At 38.1% G+C, this 23,932-nt stretch overlaps 1 protein-coding gene and 1 long non-coding RNA gene across 6 annotated transcripts in view; one reads left to right on the forward strand and one right to left on the reverse strand.

Moving 5' to 3' along the window:
* Glut1 (Glucose transporter 1) overlaps positions 1-23,932 on the forward strand; it is a 356,436-nt gene that overhangs the window by 15,430 nt on the left and 317,074 nt on the right. Inside the window, exon 1 of one of the 4 annotated variants that reach the window (XM_074171707.1) lies at positions 22,755-22,983. The exons of 1 other annotated variant lie outside the window; for it this stretch is intronic. The gene's annotated coding sequence lies outside the window, so the exon portion shown is untranslated. Of the gene's footprint in view, positions 1-22,754; positions 22,984-23,932 lie in introns of those variants that run through there. 2 more of the 4 variants (XM_074171715.1, XM_074171718.1) reach the window with 2 other exon arrangements.
* LOC141480962 (uncharacterized) lies at positions 339-6,886 on the reverse strand. 2 transcript variants are annotated; one of them, XR_012464666.1, is made up of 4 exons: positions 6,134-6,886; positions 3,368-5,996; positions 3,199-3,315; positions 340-2,057 (listed from the first exon to the last, which is right to left on the reverse strand). It is a non-coding gene; the product is annotated as an uncharacterized lncRNA (long non-coding RNA). The 2 variants fall into 2 exon arrangements; XR_012464665.1 differs by having other exon boundaries at positions 339-2,057; positions 3,368-6,687.

Below are 23,932 nucleotides of genomic sequence, written 5' to 3' on the forward strand. Positions count from 1 at the left end.
TAGCTGAGGAAGCGGCTGGACTAAGAATTTTAGGACTCAGTGACACCTACGGCCTGATGACTTCGACAATTGGGGAACTAGCCAAACGTCACAGCCATGCTCAACTCCTAAATAGATGGGATAGAATCAAAGGATGCAGTCTTGCCAGAATCACCCTGCTGGGCGACCCTGGGAATCTGGTGCCGAAGAAATATCTGGCGATGACCAGAAAAAAACCTACGCTTAACAGTGGAATTTCTGACTGGCCACTGTCAACTGAGTTCACCTCCGTATTAATAAAAATAATTATAATAATAATAATGTTTATTTTAGAGAAAGCCACAATTATTTGTATAAAAAATAATTACAACATGTAATAAAATGACGTCACACATAATTATATTTCAAAACTGATGTTTTAAATAATCCTCAAGACAATAGGGTTCTAGATCTACCAGTATCTTTTTGATGTTTTTTAAAATTGATTGCTACTAGCAGAATGTCTAACAAGTACTGGTAACTTGTAAAATTTCATTGCTATATAATAGGGAGATTTTTCAGTAAGTCTCAATGTATGATATGGATAAATGAGGTCATGCCTCCTAGTGTTTTATTCGTGTTCTGTAGTATTTACATTAAAAAGTTCTCTATTTTCAAACAAATACATCAAACCTTCAAAAATATACAGAGATTATACAGTCATGATGTTATTATTCTTAAAAACTGTTTGACAAGAGTCCTTAAAATGTTTGTAATTGATTATTCTCATTACTCTTTTTTGTATAGCAAATATTCTATTTGTATTCTTGTTGGATCCCCAAAAAATTATTCCGTATCTCATGACAGATTCAAAATTTGAAAAGTAAAGAGATAAAGCTGTTTGCTTTTCTAGATGTTTACTGATTATTCTCCATAGTCCATAGGACACCTTTACAAGCTTCGAAGAAATTTTCTCTATATGATGTGACCAGTTCACCTTTTCATCAATGTAAACACCCAAAAACTTGGTGTCGTCCTGCGATAACTGAAAGGAATTATTGAAAAAAGATATATCATTTGGTTTTTCCTCTGCTGTTAGATAGTTTGCAAATAGCATCACTTTAGTTTTCGACTCGTCCAATAATAACTTATTTGTTTTCAACCAGTTTTTTGTTCGACGTTAACCTATTTTTCATTTCATTCCGGTTTAAATGCTAGGGATTAGGGATCTGTATTGACAGAATTATAAACATAGTTTGGCTTGGCCTATTCGCGCGGAGATGGCGCTGTCAGTAGCTTTCTCGGTATAATTAGAACTCGTTTTTCTTACACATTTCTTTATTTGAAAAAGTATTGTGGTAAAAAGTTCAGGAACGTTAGATCCATCTGCAAGTGGATTCGTTCTAGTTGATTTCGTGTATTGGAACTGCAAATAAGTTTTTCTGGAACCTTAGCGGTATTTGGAAAGGGAATTAATTTGAACTTTTCTGCCTGGTCTAGGTATGTAATATATCGAGCTAAACTTTAGGCATATTATTTATATTCTTGATTTTATTTTATAGAAACTTAGTCGTATTTTCAACGCAATCTGTCATACAACCGATCAACTGGGAATAAAACCTTTTTAACCCGAATTATTCTGCTTGGTGTACGAACTTATTTTTCCCACCCCACTTCATCTGGCGCTCAACGAAAGGCCAAGCAGTAAAGGGAAATGGGTTTGGATCATTCCCCATATAACTTGAGAAAACGTGACCACGGTATAACGAGCAAAAATCAAGCTCCTCAGATGACCACGAATAGAACTTCTGGGTCAGGTGAAGTAACTGGAGATCTACTAAATCCCGTTCAAGGTAGGACAAATCTTTTATTCAATTCAGCCCAGAATCTTCCTGCACCAGTCAATGCAAACGTCCCACATATAGAAACACCCAAGAGCAGTCTTCGGCCACACGAAGTGAGGGCGAACATGAGCTTTAACCTGCCTCCTCCCCCTGTGGGTATGAGACCTATTCATCCTCCATCAGTGCCTCCCATGTTACATGCAGATGATGTATCTCGAATAGCAGCAGAAGTAGTTCATTTGCTGAACTTTGTGCCTAGAAAGACAAATAATGTTTGTAATGATAATAACTTAAGCAATGCGAACATTTCAAAGAAAGGTTGCCATTTTTCACAAAATAGTTCTTTTCTGAGAAATAATATTGGTCTTAATGTAAATAATGAACAGGGTCAAGAAAATTTTGAAGTTAGGAATTTATATAGTGAACAAAGTATTGAAAGTTTTAATGTAATGAAGGCAGCAAAGTTTTTACCAACTTACAACGATTCAAAAGACCTCCACCCAGTGGACTTTTTACTGAATTTGGAACAAAACTTAAATACCGCTCTGATTCCTTTTTCACAAATAAAATGCTTAATTAAAATCCTGTTGAAAGATTCTGCGAAAACTTGGGGGGATGCTTTCTTAAATTCGTTTGGTACTTATCTAGAATTCAAAAAAGAGTTTTTACTTCAATTTTGGGGTCCACGAAAGCAACTTAGTGTAAAGCGAAGACTAGAAAGTTTAAGATTTTTTGAAAATGATGGTACATACCAAGATCATTTTAATAAATGTGTGGCACTTTCACGTTACTTAGAACCACCTTTTTCCGATCAGGAAATTATAGCACTGATAGCGATTCATTTTCCTCCCAACATTTCTGCAACTTTAACCGGTGCACAGAGTTTGTCTGAAGCCCTGGACAGACTTCGTCAAGCAGATTATTATTTTAATCGGGAAAGTCGGGCCGGTAGACAGTTTTTCGACAATAAAAATAATTTAGTTCCCCGGAACAGAGATGTTAAAAACGGTGCAAGCGCTAATAAACATGTCGCTTCATTAGAAGTAGAAGATCCGATAGTTGAATCGGAAAACTTCCAGTCCTCCTACCTGAAAAAGGCCCCCAGTTAGGAGCGATTTTAAATAGGGCACGAGTAGTACTTGACACTCCCCAACAGGAGCTGTTGTCTGATGAATGTGACTTACGTCATAGTCCACCGGATGACAGGGTTCCTGTCATATCTATATAAATTTTAGGCTTTTGTTTCCCAGCATTGTGTGATACAGGTAGATTTTCTTTAAGAGTATGGAATCAACTAGAAATTTTTCACAAAAAAATATCATTTTTTAAATGCTCTGGAGTGAAAATTTGTGGAGCTTTCAAAGCTAAACATAGAAAAGCTATTTTGCAAGCTCACCTTGATTTTTCTGCAAATTCTCATGTCTTCACCCACGAGTTTCTGTTGATTGCCGACTTAATTTATGAATTCATTTTGGGAATCGACTTCTTTAGAAAATTTCATGCGAAATTAGATCTGGAAAATAAAATTTTATTTTGCAAAATCAATAATGTTGAAGTTAGTATACCTGAGGTTTTCTACCATCATGAGAATAGTCGCCCTGATGAAGTTGGTCTTTCAGTAGTCTTGAAAAGCGATCCCATAAAAAACAATATTTTATTTGATGAGAAAAAACGAAAATATTTGGGATGCAAATTTTTTGACACATTCCGAAAAAAATGACTTCCGTAGGTTAATGGAAGAGTTTACTGATATTTTTTCAGAAATTTCAGGTAAGACAGAAGAATACTTTCATGAAATTCACTTAAGAGATGAAAGCGAATTTTTTGTCAAGCCTTATCCCCTCCCTATGTCCCACCGGGAGACTGTTAACCAAACTTTAGATCAGATGGAGTCTTGGGGTGTTATTGAGCGCTGTGTGGAAGCTCCGTTTGTATCACCCCTTATGACAACTATGAAAAAGGATGCAACTGTCAGAATCTGCCTAGATGCTAGGCATCTCAACACCTTGTTAGTTCCGGAAAGAGAATGTCCGAAACCTATAGAGGAAATTCTTAGATCAATCCAAGGACGCAAGATAATGAGTTCCATTGATCTTGCTTACGGTTATTATCAGATTCCAATAAAGGAAGAACACAAAAAATTCACGGGTTTCATGGTTGGTACGAAATGTTATCGTTTTGTCGTCTTCCGTTTGGTCTTTCTACAGCAGTCAGTTCTTTCGAACGCTGTATGCGGACTGTTTTTAGTCACGAATTCAGTTCGTTCTTGTACACGTACCTGGATGATTTGCTGATACTGTCAGATACTGTACAAGAACATCTGAGACATCTGAGTAGGGTTTTCGGACGCCTCCGAACAGCGGGCTTCACTGTTAAACTAAAACAGTGTCACTTCTTCAGGAAGGAAATCACTTTTTTAGGATATATCCTCGCACAAGAAGAAATCAAACCAGACCCGTTGCGAATACAAGGCATTTTAGACTACGAAAGACCTAAAAATGTGAAACAGTTACTAAGGTTTTTAGGTATGTGTAATTATGACCGTTCTTTCTGTCCCAAATTTTCAGCTCTCACGGAACCCCTTACCAGGTTGCTCAGAAAAAAAAAGTAAGTGGATATGGGACGTGGAACAAGAGAAAAGTTTTGAAAATGTTAAGCGGATTTTACAAAACGATACTTTGTTGTATCATCCGGACCCTATTGCATCCTGGCACGTCCAAACTGACAGTAGTGACTATGGTCTGGGAGCCCAACTTTTTCAGATCATAAAGGGAAGGCGGCAAGTAGTGGCTTGCGCTAGCCGCCGCTTAATAGAAAGAGAGACTCGTTATGGGGCTACAGAAAAAGATATTTTGTCAGCAGTCTTTGCGCTACAGCGGTGGAGAGTTTACCTTCTGGGTACAGAAATCACTCTGCATACGGACTGTAAGGCTTTAACTTACTTGAATACATGTAGGTTACTCACTCCGAACATAACGCGTTGGGCCTTGGCTTTACAGGAGTTCTGTTTTGATATAAAGTATATACCGGGAGGTGACAATGTGATTGCTGATACTCTGTCAAGAGATGCCTGTGGAGCTTATAACCAATCTGAAGGAAAATGTTTTCGGATTCTCTCTGCTCTGAAGTTGCCTTCTGAGTTCTTGTTGTCCTTAAAAAAAATAAAGGAGTTGCAAGATGCAGATTCAAAACTGAACGCTATAAAAAAGGACCTTGCTCACAATGTCGCTCTGCAAAATCATTTTGTTGTTCAGAAGGGAGTATTGTATAAGCATGGAGGTGAAGAGGGTGCATACTTGATATGTATTCCATCCAGCCTCATCGATGAATGCATTCTTGCCTATCATGAAGCCATAGGGCACTATGGGGTTTATAAGACCTGGTGCGCTTTGAGAAGGGAACTGTGGTTTAATAATTTGCACAGAAGGGTGAAGAACATTTGTAAGTCTTGTGATATTTGTCAACGCGCTAAAAGTGCGGAGATGCCTAGGCCCCCTCAACAACCTATAGTGCCTTCTTCCAAAGATGACATTATAGCACTAGATTTGTATGGACCTCTTATTAAGAGTAGAGGTGATGTTACATACCTATTGGTAGTGGTAAACCTTTTCACTAAGCATGTGGCTCTTTTTGCTTTAAAACGGGCTACTACTAAATCTATTTTGAATCGTTCGATTCAAGATTACTTCCCTAAAAATGGAATGCCGAAAAGAGTCCTTTAGGATCATGGCAGCCAGTTTACAGCTCGCCTTTGGAAAGAAACACTTAGTGACTTGGGTGTGCAAGTAATTTTTTGCTCTGTGCGGCATGCCGCAGCGAATCCCTCTGAAAGGGTTATGTGGGAGCTGAATAGGCTGTTTAGGACGTACTGCCACCAACAACATTCCAGGTGGGCCTACGAAGTACCTGCTTTTACGGATTTTTTGAATTCAGTGATCCACGAGTCTACTGGATTTGCACCTAATGAATTGCAGTTTGGAATGGATTCGCTTCGACTTTTGCCTGTGGCCTATCGATTCCTAGGTGAAACCTGCTCCCATGTTCCTCCGGAACGGAAATTAGTTCTGGCGGAAGCGACCTTGCGAGGAAAAGCTGCTCGAAGGGCTGAAAGATATCCAGGTAAACCTTATCGTGAGTTTTCCGTTGGGGAACTAGTCTTGTTGAGGGCGAATACCACCTCATCGTCGTTGAAAGCTGAAACAAAAAAGTATCTGTCACGTTCGCATAAATGAGAGGGGAGCGAGATGTAGCGTAACTTAACTACCGCTCGTGATTTCATAAAGTAATATGTTTTCGTTTTTAGTTTGTCCTCGTTTGTCATTTGTACTCACTGTATCATGTTTGTTTACATCTTTTCGTTATCGACGTTAACCTATTTTTCATTTCATTCCGGTGTAAATGCTAGGGATTAGGGATCTGTATTGACAGAATTATCAACATAGTTTGGCTTGGCCTATTCGCGTGGAGATGGCGCTGTCAGTAGCTTTCTCGGTATAATTAGAACTCGTTTTTCTTACACATTTCTTTATTTGAAAAAGTATTGTGGTAAAAAGTTCAGGAACGTTGGATCCATCTGCAAGTGGACTCTTTCTAGTTGATTTCGTGTATTGGAACTGCAAATAAGTTTTTCTGGAACCTTAGCGGTATTTGGAAAGGGAATTAATTTGAACTTTTCTGCCTGGTCTAGGTATGTAATATATCGAGCTAAACTTTAGGCATATCATTTATATTCTTGATTTTATTTTATAGAAACTTAGTCGTATTTTCAACGCAATCTGTCATACAACCGATCAACTGGGAATAAAACCTTTTTAACCCGAATTATTCTGCTTGGTGTACGAACTTATTTTTCCCACCCCACTTCAGCATCATCTCTGGATATGTTTCTACCTCTGGCAGAAGGCTTGAATCATCAGCATATATAGTTATAAATTGATTCTCTGCTAATTCAGATTTGCATAAATCATTCATAAATATAACGAACAACAGTGGGCAAGCTACACTTCCTTGCGGTATACCTATAGATGTTGTTATAATATCAGATTTGAAGTTTTTTTGAGTCTTTAGTGATACTGACTCTCTGTTGTCTGTTTGCTAAATATGAGTGAAACAGAGCATTTCCTCTTATTCCATATTTCTCTAATTTGATTAACAAGATATTATGGGGCTAGTGGACAAACCTCTATGCAGGATGTGTGAACAGGCAGATGAAACTGTCAGGCATGTCTTGTGCGAGTGTCCGGAGTTATCGTCAATAAGAGAGTGTGTGTTCTGCGATATAAAGGAGATGTCTCCTAGTGACCTGTCCACCTTTCTGGAAAGGACAGGATAGACGATCACCTGGGGGGACAACTCCTTGGGAGGATGTACAATGGGTAACATGTGGCCTAAGTGCTGTGGGCCTCCACTCACCCTCCCTACTTTACAGACAGAATCACTTCCATGAAAGCAATTATTATTTTCTTTGTATACCCCCAATCATTCGAAAAAAAAATAACGAGTATCTAAAATATGTTGATGTCACAAACCTCTAATATTTCCAGTGAGGTTTATCCACATCGTATAACTTCCAAAATCTGAAATCATTATGCCAAACCTCCATTTCGGCTCATATCGAGTATTGATTCTTAATAACTCTACCTTATCATTCAAATTGATGTATTTCAGAAGTTTTGACAAAGACTTTTTTTTCTATAAAAGATCATTATGAGTACGTATAGAGTGCATTCCAGTTAAAACAAGCTACCCAGAATGAGCCATTCGATAAAAAGACAGTAAAAGAGTCGTGAACACTTTAACTTCAGTTTTTATGGTCAAAAATTTCAGATGAGAGTAATTTTCTAAAAAAAATTCTAAAACTCATTTGAGTTGTAGGTATATTTAATTTAGAATTAGAACTGAAACTAAACAGAGAAGTTAATTTATTAAGTGATTCAAATAGGCACAATTGCCTACACCATAGTCTACAATGAGGAGAAGCCACATCTTGTTGAAACACTGTTACGGGCTAATTTTTCACTTTTATTTGTTCAACCAGCGGTTCTCAAAATTTTTTACTTCGAGCCTACCTGCCCAATCCTGTACATGTAAGCGTACTATAAGTAAGTCGCTTTTGACATTTTACAGTCAATTTTCATTTGGTACTACATTACATACTACATTAGTCGAATACTATGTACTACATTAGTGGAACGGGGCAATAGGTTTAATCGTAATCATACAACAATTTTTTTACAAACAATTACAATTTATTATTTATTTATTTCAGCTACTACAGTACATGATTGTTATTTGTAACTCAAAGTAATAATAATGAAAATACTATGTTGAAAGAAGTAAGTATACTTTTAAGAGAGGTTGATTTTTGGGAAAGAAAGGTTTTGGCTCTCTACTTTTCTATTTTGATACAAAAAAATGTGGTAATTTTCCACAGAAAATAAGAAAGCAATCAATTTCATTTTTGAAATACAAACTGAATATAGAAAATTGGTTTTTTGTATAATTCAGTGTTCATATGAAAGTATTTGTTTCGTGTAATTCAATGTTTATATAAAAGTTTTTTCTTCCGTTTTGTGTCAGAAAGTTACTTCTATGCATGATCTACACAACTTTGTGTATAATTTCTTTTAAAATTCATTGCATCCTTCCTTTCTCTGAAAGATTCTCACATTTTTGTGTATCAAGATGGAGAAGTAGAAAGCCAAAACCTTTCTTTCCCAATGAATGATGTGCTTGTTTTCTTTCTGCAGATAATGAGATATTTACTCTTTATGGCAGCTAGAGCAGAAAATCTCGTTTCACAAGAATGAGTGATGGCGAATGGAGTGACTATTTTCAATATCTTCCCACTCAAAATTGAAAGTTTTTTTGTACACTATTTCAGAAAGATGAGGGAAGTTTCTTTGAGTTTCATTTTAAGCCGAGTGTCACTTTGGAGGTCGATGAGATTTTATTTTTCCATCATATTGAGGGAGCACTCATCGACTGGAGGTTTCAGCGGGTTTTGAATCCATGTCAAACAATCCAAGTTCTCATCAAAATTTTTCAAATCGAGATTTGAGGATTTCAAAGTGTTTGAGACAGCATTTCTCTGCATTGGTTTGAATGATTAGGAAATAAACTTCAATTTGTCACTTTTCAGACCTCCCTTGTACAATCTTAGCTTATTTACAAAGCTTTCCACCTTTTCAGTCCATTGCAGAACTGTTTTAACGACTACTTTGACGACTACAGTATTTTTCAGACTTTTCAACCTGTCTTACAAAAAGGGTTTCCTTCTTGTTGGAAGATTGCTCGCGTTCAGCCTGTCCCCAAAAAGGGTAAGAAAAATCTTCCAAATAACTATAGACCAGTCGCTAGTCACTTTGCTATCAGTGATATCAGAAATCATGAAGAAAGCCGTAAACGACCATATTCTTAAATATTTGGAAGGATTCACCATCTTGACAAATCATCAATATAGCTTTCGGGAACATAGATGAACATGCGACCTTCTATCGTTTGTCACCAATATTTGGATTTACCCACATTTTTTTGGTATCAAGATGGAATAGTAGAAAGCCAAAAACTTTCTTTCCTAAAACTTAGTGCCCTACTGACAGTTGCGCCATCATTTTTTTTTCTTTGTAAACTCATTCATTTTTCCAAATCATCACACATTTTCTACTACGCTATCACCTCCCACGCTGAAAACTTTCAAAGTTTTAATGTTTAATCATTATAATTATTAATATTCCACCCTCATTTTCAAGTTCAATTTCATCTAGCACAATCAACAAACCGATATCTGTTTCCTCCATTCTGATTTACTTAATGACTCCACTCTGTATCATAGGTTATGCTGAGTATTCCACAAGGTTTCATTCTGGAGTCCGAAAATTCACAAAATGAACTTTTATACGAACAAGCATGGACTTTAGTCATCTCCTGATGATGCATACTTGATTAGCGAAACGCGTTAACTCGTTGACAGATGACTGTCATATTGAAACACGAAAAAATGACAATGACGACGAAACGATAACGAATAAACGAACGCAGAACGCTAAAAATGTCACCTTCAAAGTTTCATTGTTTATTCATTATAATTATTAATATTCCACCCTCATTCTCGCAGAACGATCGCAGAACGGTCGAAACGCACGCAAAATGGTCGGAACGCCTGCAAAATAACGTATTTTGAAATGTCATTGATGAATACTTCGCTTTCCCTGTTGCTTTATTTTCGAACGTTAACTCCACAACACGTAACTCTTGAACACCTTTGGGTGTCATCTCCTCTTTTCCTGATGATGCTAACCTGTTTAACATAGATTACTTGAGAAAGCTACTGTGCTAGCGACACATGTTGTGATATTTTTCAAAAAAAGTTTGAAAACATTTGAAAAAAAGGAAGAAATATAAATTACATTTTCAATAATCATATCTCGTCAATGATTTGGAATGAACAGTTTGTAACTCCTATTGTTTTATACATTGAGAACATTATTTTCATTTCAGGTCACAATAACTGAGTTTTATCACAAACTATCGCCAAACACAGGTAAACAAAAAGTTGTTTTCGGGATAAAAAAGGATATACTGAAATATGAATTATTTTCATCAAAGGTTGATGGCCATAATTACCGGAAATCTCGGAAGAAGAATCACCAGCTTTGATGAAAGCTGGAAAATATTAAAGCCACAAACTATATGAACCACCTACAAACCACAAGCAACAGTACTACTACCAAGCCCAAAAGACTATCGAAAATCAGAGAGTTCTATAAATTTGCATGCGATCACTGTGATGAACAGTATATCGACCAGGCTCACACGAGAATATCTGTCATAGCTCAAAAGAACAACAATTTCATGAATACAAAACAATCGTACTCTACCCCCTTTCATCCTAAGAATCTCATTGAACGGCAGTTATCCATTACCTAGAAGTTCGAAAATAGACAAACAAAAAACAAACTTTATCTAAAACAATTTTCTTGAACGAGTATCACCTAGATGTACTGAATTTGAAAGCCTCTTGTCGAATCCCAACAAAACCTTTATTTTACTTCCACCCTCTTTCACTCTCTTACAAAAGTGAAAACGAATGTTAACTTATTGTAATGAACATATAAGAAAGTCAACACCTTGAGATGATCTGTTGAATTATCTATCAAATAAAGACTACTTATACTTCGTCTATTAAAACCATAATAAAATTATGAAATATTCGGTATATGGTATTTCATTAATTAACGACAAAAGCACCTATTTAGTTACTTAAGTTGATCCAACTGAGAACTAACTTTCTTGTGTTTCCACAAATATCTCGATGTTTCTGAAATGAAATAGGCGACGTGCCGATGTCAATTATTTGGACACAAGTCAATAATTCTAAGATGTTTGTCAAAACATTTATTTCTATCAGTTATTTAGGATGCCATAGAACGCCCTATTGGGTTAGTCGTCAATCAATGAAATATCATATACCGAACATTTCATGATTTTATGGTTTCAATAGACGAAATTTGATAGATAATTCAACAGAGCTTCTCAATGTGTTGACTTTTATAAAGGATCATTACAATAAGTAAACAATTCTTACAAGGATTTTTGAAAGTAACATTCGTTTTCACCTTTGTATGAGAGTGAAATTGGGTGGAATTAAAAAAATTCCATTGTAAGGTAAAATAAAAGTTTTGTTGGGATTTGACAACGAAGAAAGACGTTGACTTTCAAATTCAGTACATCTAGGTATACTCGTACAAGAAAATTGTTTCAGATGAAGTTTGTTTTTTGTTTGTCTTCAATGTGCTACCAGATAAATGCCTGTGGCTAATGGATAACTGACGTTCAATGAGATTCTTGAGATGAAAGGGGGTAGAGTACGGTTGTTTTGTATCCATGAAATTGTTATTCTCTTGGGATATGACATATATTCTTGTCGATATACTGTTGACAACAGTCATCGCGTGAAAGTTCATAGACCCTCTGATTTTCGATATAGTCTTTTGGGCTTGATAATAGTACAGTTGCTTGTGGTTTGTAGGTGGTTCACATAGTTTGCGGATTTATTATTCTCCCATTTTCATCAAAGCTGGTTATTCTTCTTTTGAAATTTCCGGTAATTATGGCTATCAACCTTCGATGAAAATAATAGTACAGTTATCATTTCACTGCATATTTCAGTATATACTTAGTTTAAATTTCATCAGTAGGGACTTCCATTGTATGATATTATATAAAATTATTTGAAATCCCTGAAAGAACTAGTCTTGGAAATACTGTTCATGTATACTCATATAGCAGCATATATATCCTCTCTGAAAATAATCGAGCAGATCACCTATAGACCAGTTTAATCAGTCCAGGAAAGATCCAACCCAAAAAACAGTGTGCGTGGGATACTTACAACTCAGCCAAACATTTGTTGGGGATCAGCCAAAAAATCCAGTTGACCCTATACCTACTCATAATCTTCCTTGAGAAACTCTAGAATTTCTGAAACAAAATATATTTCAGGTATGTTGCTGATCGTATTCTCAAGAATTATTTTATCCTGGTCCAACAAATTGATTACCCATACCCGGAAGAGTTTGCCTACGTCAGAAAGTTTAGCAAGAAATATGTAGCTAACTTTACGTTAATCTTTCAATTTCAGTTTTTATCAACGTGAATTCTCGAAACCCTCGATGAAATGCAGATAGTGTTTTCGATCCTAAAAGTAATCAGTGACCACCAAACCTTTTTCTTAAGAACAAGAACTGTTCTAAGAAAATTATTCCGTGAATAGTAAGGTTCACGATCGAGAATAAAGTGACAATAAGGGCGTGAAAGCATACAACAAATTCCCTATTATCCAAGTTCAGCGGAGATAAAAACACAATTTAGCCAAGTAGAATAAGTATTTGTTGGCGGTAATGTAAATTGTAATAGCTTTCAGAGTGGGTTTCTAAAGAGGAGTGACTACGAGATCTCTGGAGAGTATGCGATTTACTACATTTATAGTTGTTCAGGAAGATGAAGATCTCAAGGCGTGATAATGTTGTCTATACTCAAAAAAAAACAATATTTGGATTTTGATCGTCTATTTACTATTATCTATGTCCTTTTTCTCACTCAAAAAAACTCCTGAAAATTACAATCAATTGTAAAAAACATCAATTCAATGTATTTTTCTTATTCGTATTCGTAAATATTAATAGTCTTGAAATATAAGATGGAGAACTGAATGAATCGTAGAACCGAAATGTCAAGGTGAGATAGTTGAAAAAAAAATTGCGAGCGGAAATATAAATGGAATAAATGTTGTAAGTTGAAGAAAAACTTTGAACGAGTATTTATTTATCTGATAATATATCACTAGCAATGATATTTCAGTTTAGGTATTTCAGCCGTGTATTTCAGTTTAGGTATACAAAGCTTTTTTGAACTTGTTAGAAAAGCATAAAGAGACAAGGAGAGAGAATATCATTTCTATCACGTTTTCTTTTTTTGAATGTTTTTCTTCGTCAGACGGATGTCGAGATATCAGTTCCTTTTATCGTAAATACTTCTTGATAATTCCATTCATGTTGTAGAGACTGAACGCATGATGAGATTCACAATGAATGTTTTTTCGTAGACTAAATTGGATCGATCTGGAACTGAAAGTCTCAAGTGACATATATATGTAAAATCTAATAGAAACATGTAGTTAGGAAGTAAATCGGGCAATGAGAACGATAATCGATCTAACCCAATGTTGAGCTTCATCATGAGTATTACTAGAATATTCAAGAATATTAAGGTGATCATTACACCTTTTAACTCAGATATGACTCACAAGTAACACAAATAACCCATAAGCTGAAGAGGAAGCAAGGCAATGTTTCATTTTCTCTTTGGATATGGATAGTAATATAGGTAATACAATCAATAATGTTCATTTATATATCGGTAGATTGATAGTGATAGTGAGGAGTGAATAAAAAAATATATGTACGAAACATAAACCTATCCCAAGGAAATTAGTACACGCAGGATTACCAGCAAGTTTTCATTATGCAACATTCACTTCGACCTTGGATAATAGTTTCAACAATGTTTTAACCATAACCTCATAACAAATTTCAAATCACGATTATAATACTTCATAATGAATTATAATAACTGAAATATTTCTAAAATCTATTTGGAACAAAAGGTTCAAATAATTGTATATCTGAAATCAATTAAAAACTTCAGTGACTTTATATTTTCCAAATTATAATCGTTTGTGAAGTATTCTCAATTTAGGATGATCAATATGCGAGATACGATTTTTTATATGACAAGTAATGCAGTTGAATATGATATATTGATGATAATAATAATAAATAAGCAGGGATGGCCACTAACACCCTTGGCCTTTGGTGAGTTGCGACACCACTTACCCGAGCAACTGGTGCAAAACCGGACCGGCAGCCCAGGCGCACCCGGGAAAGATAACTCTATTCTCCTTCCGGTGCCGGCCGTGGGTCCACAGGGCTAACCACCCGGTGGACTCAACACTTGGTTCCCAATAATCAAGGAAGAGGCCCCCACAATCGACCCGCTCGGAGGGGTCAGAGGCAAGGTGGTGGGGCCCATAACGAAGATTTGCCTACTGATGACAACCCTGGCAATGAAAACGGACGTTTTGTGTGGACGCATGAGCTAAGAGATAGCCTTTTGCATTGCTACGAGAGAAGTGAGCCTGCGCGGAAGAGGGTACATGGCGAGATTGCATGCTCTGTGGTGTGAAACACATCCGGAGCATGCCGCCTTTTCCGCCCAAAACCTTGGGGATTATGTATCTTATCTTCGGCGGCAGGGCTATTTAGCTCCTTCCCAGCCTGCTAACGAAGTGGTAGAAGTGACAGTTCTACCACCCGTTGGCACGACTGGAGAGGAGACTCGCATCATACCACCAATGGAGACGACAATCAGAACACGCAGGGCGCTCCAAAGGATTAAGCCCCTGAAGCCACAAGAACTGGCTCGTTTGGATGCGGAGGTTCATAGTGTTCTAACAGAAGAGGCTAACATCTGGCAAATCAACACCGCCGTGTATAACGTCGTCCAATCGCTTTCCGAATCGGAAGGACGATATCCCGGCCTTGCGGTTCGGAAGATTGAACGGCGTATACACAAGATGGAGGCTAAGATCACGTCGGCGAGACAAAACGCGTCTCGTATCCAATGTGTGATGGACTACAGGGCGGCCAATAGGCATTTCACGCCCGCAGTGCGGCGAATAGCCGCCAATCTACGACGTATCCATCACACTTCAAGCCAAGACGTGCTGCTGACCACCAAACAGCACTGCCTTGATAGGATACGGATGCTAGTGGCTGCTAATAAGTCACTAGTGAGGCGAGCGAGAAGTATCGCGGAAAACCTTAGGTACCGCGAGAAACCTTCTCGCTTATTCCAAGAGCCTCCACGTGTTGTGGATAATCCGCCGACCGCTGATCAGGTGGAATCCTTCTGGAAGGATATCTATGAACACCCGCAGCCACTCAACTTAGACACTCCAGCCCTAGCGCAGTTCGAAGCTTTCAACAGAGAGCTTCGACAGCCTGAGCCCAATGAACTGCGCAACCCGATAACCCCGGATGACGTTCGAAGGGCCCTTTTTGGTTCCAAGAACTTTGCTGCTCCAGGCCCAGATTGGCTGAACACTTATTGGTGGAAAAAACTACCAAGTACCCACCGCCATCTGGCCAGAGTTTTCAACTCATGGCTGGATGGAGAGCAGCCGATTCCGGATTGGTTTGTCGAGGGGCGGACCGTTCTTATCCCCAAAAGCGAAGATTTGTCGATTCCTAAGAATTACAGACCGATAACATGCTTGAATTCGTGTTATGAGTTGTTTACAAGCATCTTATACACACGAATACTCACCGCAGTTGACCGAGTGTTCGAACGGATATATGAGCAGAGAAGGTCGAAGAGAGGAGTCGCTGGATGTAAAGAGAACCTGCTCATCGATAGATGTGTAACGCAGGACTCGATACAATATAACCGAAACCTCTCTATGGCTTGGATCGATTACCGTCAGGCATTTAATACAATTTCGCATGAGCTCATCTTGCATTTGCTCAGATGCCTTACAGTACCCGACAACATAGTGAGATGCATTGAACAACTGACACCACTTTGGCGAACTCGCTTCACCATAACATCTGGTCAAGCAAGAGTTCAAACAGGGTGGGTCACTTTCAGAAGGGGTGTATTTCAGGGTGATTCCCTCAGCCCCCTTCTATTCTGCATCTCACTATTGCCATTATCCGTTGCGCTCAGAAAGACTCGAGGGTATAACTGTGGCACCCCCGGAAACCGGAGGCACAAGGTCACCCATCTGTTTTATATGGATGATCTTAAACTTTATGCCTCTGGAGAGAAGAATCTCCATCAGTCCTTGAGGGTGGTTGAAGAGTACACGCATGCTATCGGTATGAAATTCGGGATAGACAAATGTGCAATGGTTCATTTCAAAAGAGGACGATGCGGGGACTACGGAGAGGATGTGCAGCTCGTAGATGGAAGCATTCTACACCATCTGGATGCCGGAGAGACTTATACTTACCTCCAGGTGGAACAACGCCACTCACAAGAGGTAACTGCAGTGAAAAACTCTCTCCGCGGCAAGTATCAGCACAAACTTCGACAGATCTGGTCATCGGAACTGTCGGGGAAGAACAAAGTAGCTGCAACAAATATGCTTGCCGTTCCAATCTTACTCTACTCCTTTGGAGTAGTGAAGTGGACTCGGGAGGAGCTGTATCAACTCGACGTAAAGACCCGAAAAATGATGCATCTCTATAGGAGTTTGCATCCCAAATCGTCCGTTCCACGGTTGTACTTCCCCCGACAACAGGGAGGTCGTGGACTTTTGAGTTTGGAGTGTCTACATGACAGAATGGTACTGGATACAGCCTGTAAAGTCGTCAGGAGTTCGGATCCCCTTCTCTGCATGGTCCGTGACCATGAGAGAGCAGGAATTGGAGCATTTCTCCTTAGGGCAGCTGCTCGAGCAGCTGATGAACTCGGTATAGTTTTCGAATCTGAACGAGGTGACTACAACTCTGTCACCGAGTTGGAACCCGTTCAGCAAAAAGCTCAGATAAAAGCCGCAGAGATCACCTTACTTCTGCGGAGACACAGGGATAAGCCAATGCATGGGGTCTTCTTCAATAACATTGAAGACCTTGGCTTATCAAAGCGCCTGACGTTCGCTTTTCTCAGGTCGAGTGGGCTGAAGTCGGGAACTGAGGGGTTCATCATGGCTTGCCAGGATGGTGTCTTCAACACCTTAGTCTACCGCAGTCGCGTGATGGGTATAGAGGTTCCTGACACAAGGTGCAGGGCCTGACGCGAGGCGCCCAAGACCCTAATGCACTTGCTATCAGCATGTCCAGCATATGCGGTCTCGGCCTATATCCATCGACATAACGCGGCCCTAAGAGTGCTATATTACCATCTACGGCACTCTTACGGTATTGACGAGACACAGGTGTTGCCCTACGCTCCGGGGGATATTGAATCCGTTGTGGGGAATGAGAAGTGCCGAATTTATTGGAACTATTCGTTCCCCACCCTCAGGCTCATACAAGCTAATAAGCCTGATGTAGTCCTTCTCGACCACCAGACCAAAACGATATTTGTAGTGGAGTTTTCAGCTCCTGGCGAGACGAATATCGTCAGAAAAGAGGAGGAAAAACGGATAAAATATCGAGATTTTCTCTTCGAACTCCGCAGACTCTATCCAGATCACTCTGTCAAGGTGGTCGTTCTGATTGTTGGAGGTCCTTGGTGGAATGATGTCTTCTCTACTCTCGAATCTCAAAATCATACCAGCTTGCCGCCCTAAGGCTGAAATCTTAGCCGCACAGATGCAGAAGGCTGTCATTCTTGGCTCACTGCGTTTGCTCAAGGCACATGATTCTCGGACCCAATGATCACTTACCCCACGGTGTGGGTAGTGGTCATTGGTTGATTATGCTGGCGCGCTCTCTCGAATGTATCGGGGCTTCGGGGGATAGGGCCTGACCAGCGCACACTACGATGAAAAAAAAATAATAATAATATAAGCATTTCTCCTAAGGGCAGCTGCCCGAGCAGCTGATGAACTCGGTATAGTTTTCGACTCTGAACGAGGTGACCACAACTCTGTCACCGAGTTGGAACCCGTTCAGCAAAAAGCTCAGATAAAAACCGCAGAGATCACCTAACTTCTGCAGAGACACAAGGATAAGCCACTGCATGGGGTCTTCTTCAATAACATTGGAGACCTTGGCTTATCAAAGCGCCTGACGTTTGCTTTTCTCAGGTCGAGTCGGCTGAAGTCGGAAACTGAGGGGTTCATCATGGCTTGCCAGGATGTTGTCTTCAACACCTTAGTCTACCGCAGTCGCGTGATGGGTATAGAGGTTCCTGACACAAGGTGCAGGGCCTGCCGCGAGGCGCCCAAGACCCTAATGCACTTGCTATCAGCATGTCCATCATATGCGGTCTCGGCCTATATCCATCGACATAACGCGGCCTTAAGATTGCTATATTATCATCTATGGCACTCTTACGGTATTGACGAGACATCGGTGTTGCCCTACGCTCCGTGGGATATTGAATCCGTTGTGGGAAACGAGAAGTGCCGAATTTATAAGAACTATTCCTTCCTCACCCTCAAGCTCATGCAAGCTAATAAGCCTGATGTAGTCCTTCTCGATCACTAGAGCAAAACGATATTTGTCGTGGAGTTTTCAGCTCCTGGCGAGACGAATATCGTCAGAAAAGAGGAGGAAAAACGGATTAAATATCGAGATTTTCTCTTCGAACTCCACAAGATGGTTGTTCTGATTATTGGAGTCCTTGGTGGAATGATGTCCTCTCTACTCTCGAATCTCAAAATCATACCGGCTTGCCGCACTTAGGCATAAATGTTAGCCGCACAGATGCAGAAGGCTGTCATTCTTGGCTCACTGCGTTTGTTCAGGGCACATCATTCTCGGACCCAATTATCACTTACCCCAGGGTGTGGGGAGTGGTCATTGGTTGATAATGCTGGCGCGCCCTTCCATATATAACTTTATTCACAAACTATAAATACAAATACAGATACAAATAAGTTAGAACATAGAATGAATAAATAAAGTGATTTTAGTATAAGTGCAAAGCACTTGTTGAATAATGCATCTATCAAGTCATGATTTGCTGCTCTTTGATCTAATTGTTTTTTTCATACTTTAGTGAATTCATCAAATGATGTGGTGCTGCTGGTTTTTCCGGGTTTTCCTGCAGCTGAAAAAGCAAATGCGCTACTGGAATCTATGAAGTCGCCCCGGAGGGCCAATTAATTTTTATTGTTTTTATTTTTATCTTTGGATAAATATACTAATAATTCATAACCTTCATTTCGTTAAGTAATTTATGTTGTAGATTCTCGCTCCAAAAAATACTGATTATTTTGTTTGATTTAGGTACGATTATCGCCTCCTTCATAACTATTGGATATGAAATAAATTTAAAATCTGCCCCACATACATGTCAAAAATAGTTGGTAATGAAAATATGAAATTTCCTAGTATTATGTTGACAACACATGAAGATATTTTCTTTTTTTCGGATGACTAGTCACCACCATTTCTGAAAGATAACTTACTTCTGTAATCCCGCAGTATTATTCAGACACAACAGAGCCTGCAGCATCCCCACAAAGTCCTTTGCTTTATTTTCAATCAAGCCTTTTGTCGGTGAGAATTTGTCGCTATTTACAGTTAATTTCGGAACTGTTTTGATAAATGATCCATATAGTTTTCTTGTTTTATTTTTTCATTGAACAAAGAACTATTCGAACAAGAATATCAGTAGGTACTGCTTCGAACGATCGCTTCGATAAAAGATACTCAAATTATTAAGAACCTTAAAAATATTTTGTACTTCAAATATAGATGTACCCATTTGGGTTAATAATACTAAAATATGAATGTATCAGCTGATTCTTTGTGATAAAATATTTCAAGAATATTCAACTTTCAATTGAACAATTGATAATTTTGTGCTACTCAATAAGTTTTTGGCGATACTTTGAGTTACTAATGATGAAAAATGAATGTATTCACATTTTAGAATTATTTGTAATAGAATTATTCGAAAATATTCAACTTCCAATTGAACATTTGACCATTTCATGCTACCAAATTAGTGAATGGCTATACAGTTTATATAAAGTATGCAACAGTTTCTAAGTTCAAAAAAAAATGAAATTGTTTCTACACCCAAGATTTCGTCTACACTTGTTAGCATCCGGAACTATAGTTAGATAACGAGATGTGAGAGAAAGCGCAAGACTTTCATTGAAACGTAATTTTTTTTCAAGTGAATTTTAAGACATTAAACATTCTATTTCACTCACCTAAGATATCAAATTATTTAATCTATAAAATTTATTTCAGTGGTCTTCGACTACTTGAATCTTTTACCATCTCTTTCATATAAGTATACTTTATGCATGTACATTTGTAATGAGACTATTACAATATCTAAGATGTGTAAAAATTCCCAGTATTTCATCAATAAAAAATGTGTACATATCATGAATATTTCAAATTGGAATTAAGAACATTCTCCCCCCACAACTTTCTTTTTGGACAGAACCGATGACTAGGTTATGTGGCATTGAATTGAACTTGGTTACACCCCAATTCGAAATCGCTCTCAGATCCTCATCAAGAGATGCAACCTTCTGCTGAAGGTGAAGATGTGCATCTGCAGCAGTTGTCCTGGAATTCACATGGAATGACGAGACAAGTGTGCTGTTGTCAGTAAAGCAATATATTGGATTTTGGGTTTTTCCGTTGACATACAACCCTCATGCCATACACTGTCAAAGACCTCAGAAATATCAAGTGCAACAGCTCTCAACTCGCCATGTTCCTCTATGCGTTATTCCAAATATGGGTTACATACGATAAAAGATCGCCTTGAATCTTTGTTTCCAGAAGCTATATTGATGATCGCTCAAGATGTTGAAGCCTCCCAAATATTCAAGGATATGGTGTACAGCTTTATCCATGATTTTTTATATTACTGATAGCAAAGCGACTGGTCTATAGTTGTTTGGAAGATTTTTCTTGCTCTTTTTTGAGAATAGGAAAAGCCTCTTTCTTGTGATGCAAGATGAAAAGCCTGCAAAATACTCATGCGAGTATGACGCATTTTTCAAGTACAATGACGGGCACTTCATCAGAACCAGACGCCTTGTTGATATTGAGCTGTTTCAATATTCGCCTGATTATTATTATTATTATTACTAGATGTTGTCGACAAGTAATTTTTGGCATTGGGGAATCTAGTTTGGGAATAGTGGATGGTGCCTTTCCCAGAAAATCGACTGTGGTGTGGGACGCCAATGGTTCAGCTAGAAAAACTGCTTTTTCTATGGCTGCTGTTGCAATTGAACCTTCCGTTTGTGTTAGTGGTGGAATTGTAGATTTTGTAAAGCTACCGACCAGCTACCGACCAGAAGGATCTAGATCTGTTGGGATTGGCAAGCAGTTTATCCCAAATTCTCTGAATGTTGAGGTGTTTTTCTTTCATGTATTTTATACCTGTTGTGAGCAACAAAACAAACCCAACTCGGTTTTCGGATCTGGGATTTTTGCGCCACTGCCGATAGGCGACATTTTTGAAGACGACAGTCCGCTCGAATTTTTTGTTGAACTAGCGTTTGTCGTTAGAAGGTCCTTCCATTGAAAATTAAATATATTTATCCATGGATGATAGAATAACTTCTGAAGCACAAGTTGGTTAGAAATGATCTTGAAGATCCTCTCACTCAGCAGATATGTAATGCCAAACTTTACGCGGCATAGATTGTTCCCCAATATTTTTCGGTAATTTACTCAAAACGGAAAGGAGTTTGTGGTCTGAAGATCGCAATGGAGCTAACCAGAAATCTTGGTTAGCTCATTTATAATCTAAGTAAGTCCGCTGCTTATTGCGAAAGCCTCAGCATATTGACCTTGTTCGTCATTGATATTCGAAAATTTGAGCTATTCGATATGGAATATGGAAATTACGGCATTGGGATGATTGATTTGCAGAAAATCAATGGTGTTTGTGAGTGATAAGAATCGTGCCTTATATTATGTGTCGCTAGGTGGTCGATAAACGCAGCATAGATATCTGTAAAAAATAGGCTTAACATAGAAAGAACAGCGATGGGTGCATTATTTCCGGAAGGCCTATGTCCAAATGCCAATCAATTAAAATCATCTGATAGCCGAAATTATGCATATGTTAAAGGTGAAAATAAATTAATATAAGTGGGCGGGGGCGGCATTTTTCAGGTTTGCCCGGCCCAAAAAAAATTATATCTGGGAATGGAAAGACCCTATTATTACCCTAAAGAATTTTCATTGAAATTTGTTATTCTTGGTTTGCGTTGTCCTTTTTCAATCTTAATATATCAATGTTGAATTGAAATAGTGAAAAATAGTAGTTTTCCAAAAAATATTTGTCAACATTGTCTCTTGATAAGCCAAATTTTCAAGGAGAATTTTACGACTGATGCGAATTCGAAATTGCTGACCATTTTTTTCAAGGAGTGTTTTCGTTATTGTTAAGAATTTCTGAAAACGTTCTATTTTTCGCTTCATTTCGTCTAATTCCAATCACTTAACTGTGGAATTACAGTATTGGTCGTTGTAATAATAAACATAAATGAATGTTTCCATGAACATATCTTAAATTAATTAATGGTCCAAACATTTCCAAATGTAACATTTTGGGAAAACTATTTACAAATAGGTAACTTCTTAGATATGAATTATTTTCATTATTCCCCCCCCCCCTCAGTTTTGAACACTTCCACAAGAATTCGTCTATCACCGTTATCGTTCCCACTATCCGACGATGGCATGGTTCTGTATAACCTTGAATGAATTACACTTTCCAGCTGCTTAATGATTGCTCGTAATAATAACCTGTATTCGCAACATCGAACGTAAACGTCTTGCGCTTTCACTGTCATTTTTATCAGCTGTACGTTTGTCTTATCCGATGTCTAGAAACCAAACATTTAGATATAATTTGTTTACAGCTTTCGAGTGAGTGGGTGCGTGTTTGTTTACATCTGAAACATTTTGTGTACGTGCTTTCCAAAGTTTGGAATCGAAAATACGCGGGTTTTTGTGGGGTTAGTATAGCTTCTCCTTTATTTTTATTATGTTATAGCATCGGTCGATACTTGATGAAAATCCATAGCGTATTCAAGAAACACTTATTGTGAGATTTTCACTAAATAGTTTTTCAAAAACGCATGACGTGTCTATACTGTATAGTACAGACACACCTGAAGAAGCTAATGCCTAGACAAACAGTGTATACTATAGACACGCCTAAAGAAGCTATTTTATAGCAAAACATGTGTTGCATTTTTGTGGCGTGTCTGTACTATACAGTTTAGCGAAACACTGTTGCGTGTTTGTTGAATGAACTTGGCAGTTAATTTGTCATTGAACTTGAGAGCTATATTTTTGTTCTGAGTCTCATTTGTTTGAATATTTTCTGATTGAAGTATGATTTGTTTTGAATAAAAGTCCTAACTGAAACCTCTGACGTAGAATAAATCAAAAACAAACACTTTTCCCTATCACCAGTTTCTTCAAAGGAAAGTGGCTAAATAAAGACATCAAATTTTCAAAGTAGACTATAGCAGATAATATTGTTTTGTCGAGTAATCGAATTGTCCAATAATCAATCAATGGGAAAACCAATAATTTTCAGAATTCATAAAATATGAAATTCGTAGAAATTGAATACTTCAATCATCAACCAAAACATCAATCAATTCCTGACAGTAGTGTAAAGAGAATGTTGTATCCAAAAGAAAATTCAAAATAGAAATAGTATTATCCGAACAAAGTTAATCTAAAAATGGATGTAGAGCTCAAAAATGTTGAAATATACAGGGTGTTTCATTTGAAAAAATTGAGTTCCACTCATTTTTTCATGAGATCAAAGTATCTGCATTTTTTGAAGACCCTGTATGAGGCAAATGAAAATATGACCCGTAGTGAAGATCCTCATAGTATCACTCCACTCCATTTCAAATTTGATCGTTCTTGTGCAAGAGAGTTCAAGAT

This window comes from Leptinotarsa decemlineata, unplaced genomic scaffold, assembly GCF_025532065.1.
Source record: "Leptinotarsa decemlineata unplaced genomic scaffold, Ldec_3_MD MMD2_tig00000035_RagTag_RagTag, whole genome shotgun sequence".
NCBI lineage: Eukaryota > Metazoa > Arthropoda > Insecta > Coleoptera > Chrysomelidae > Leptinotarsa > Leptinotarsa decemlineata.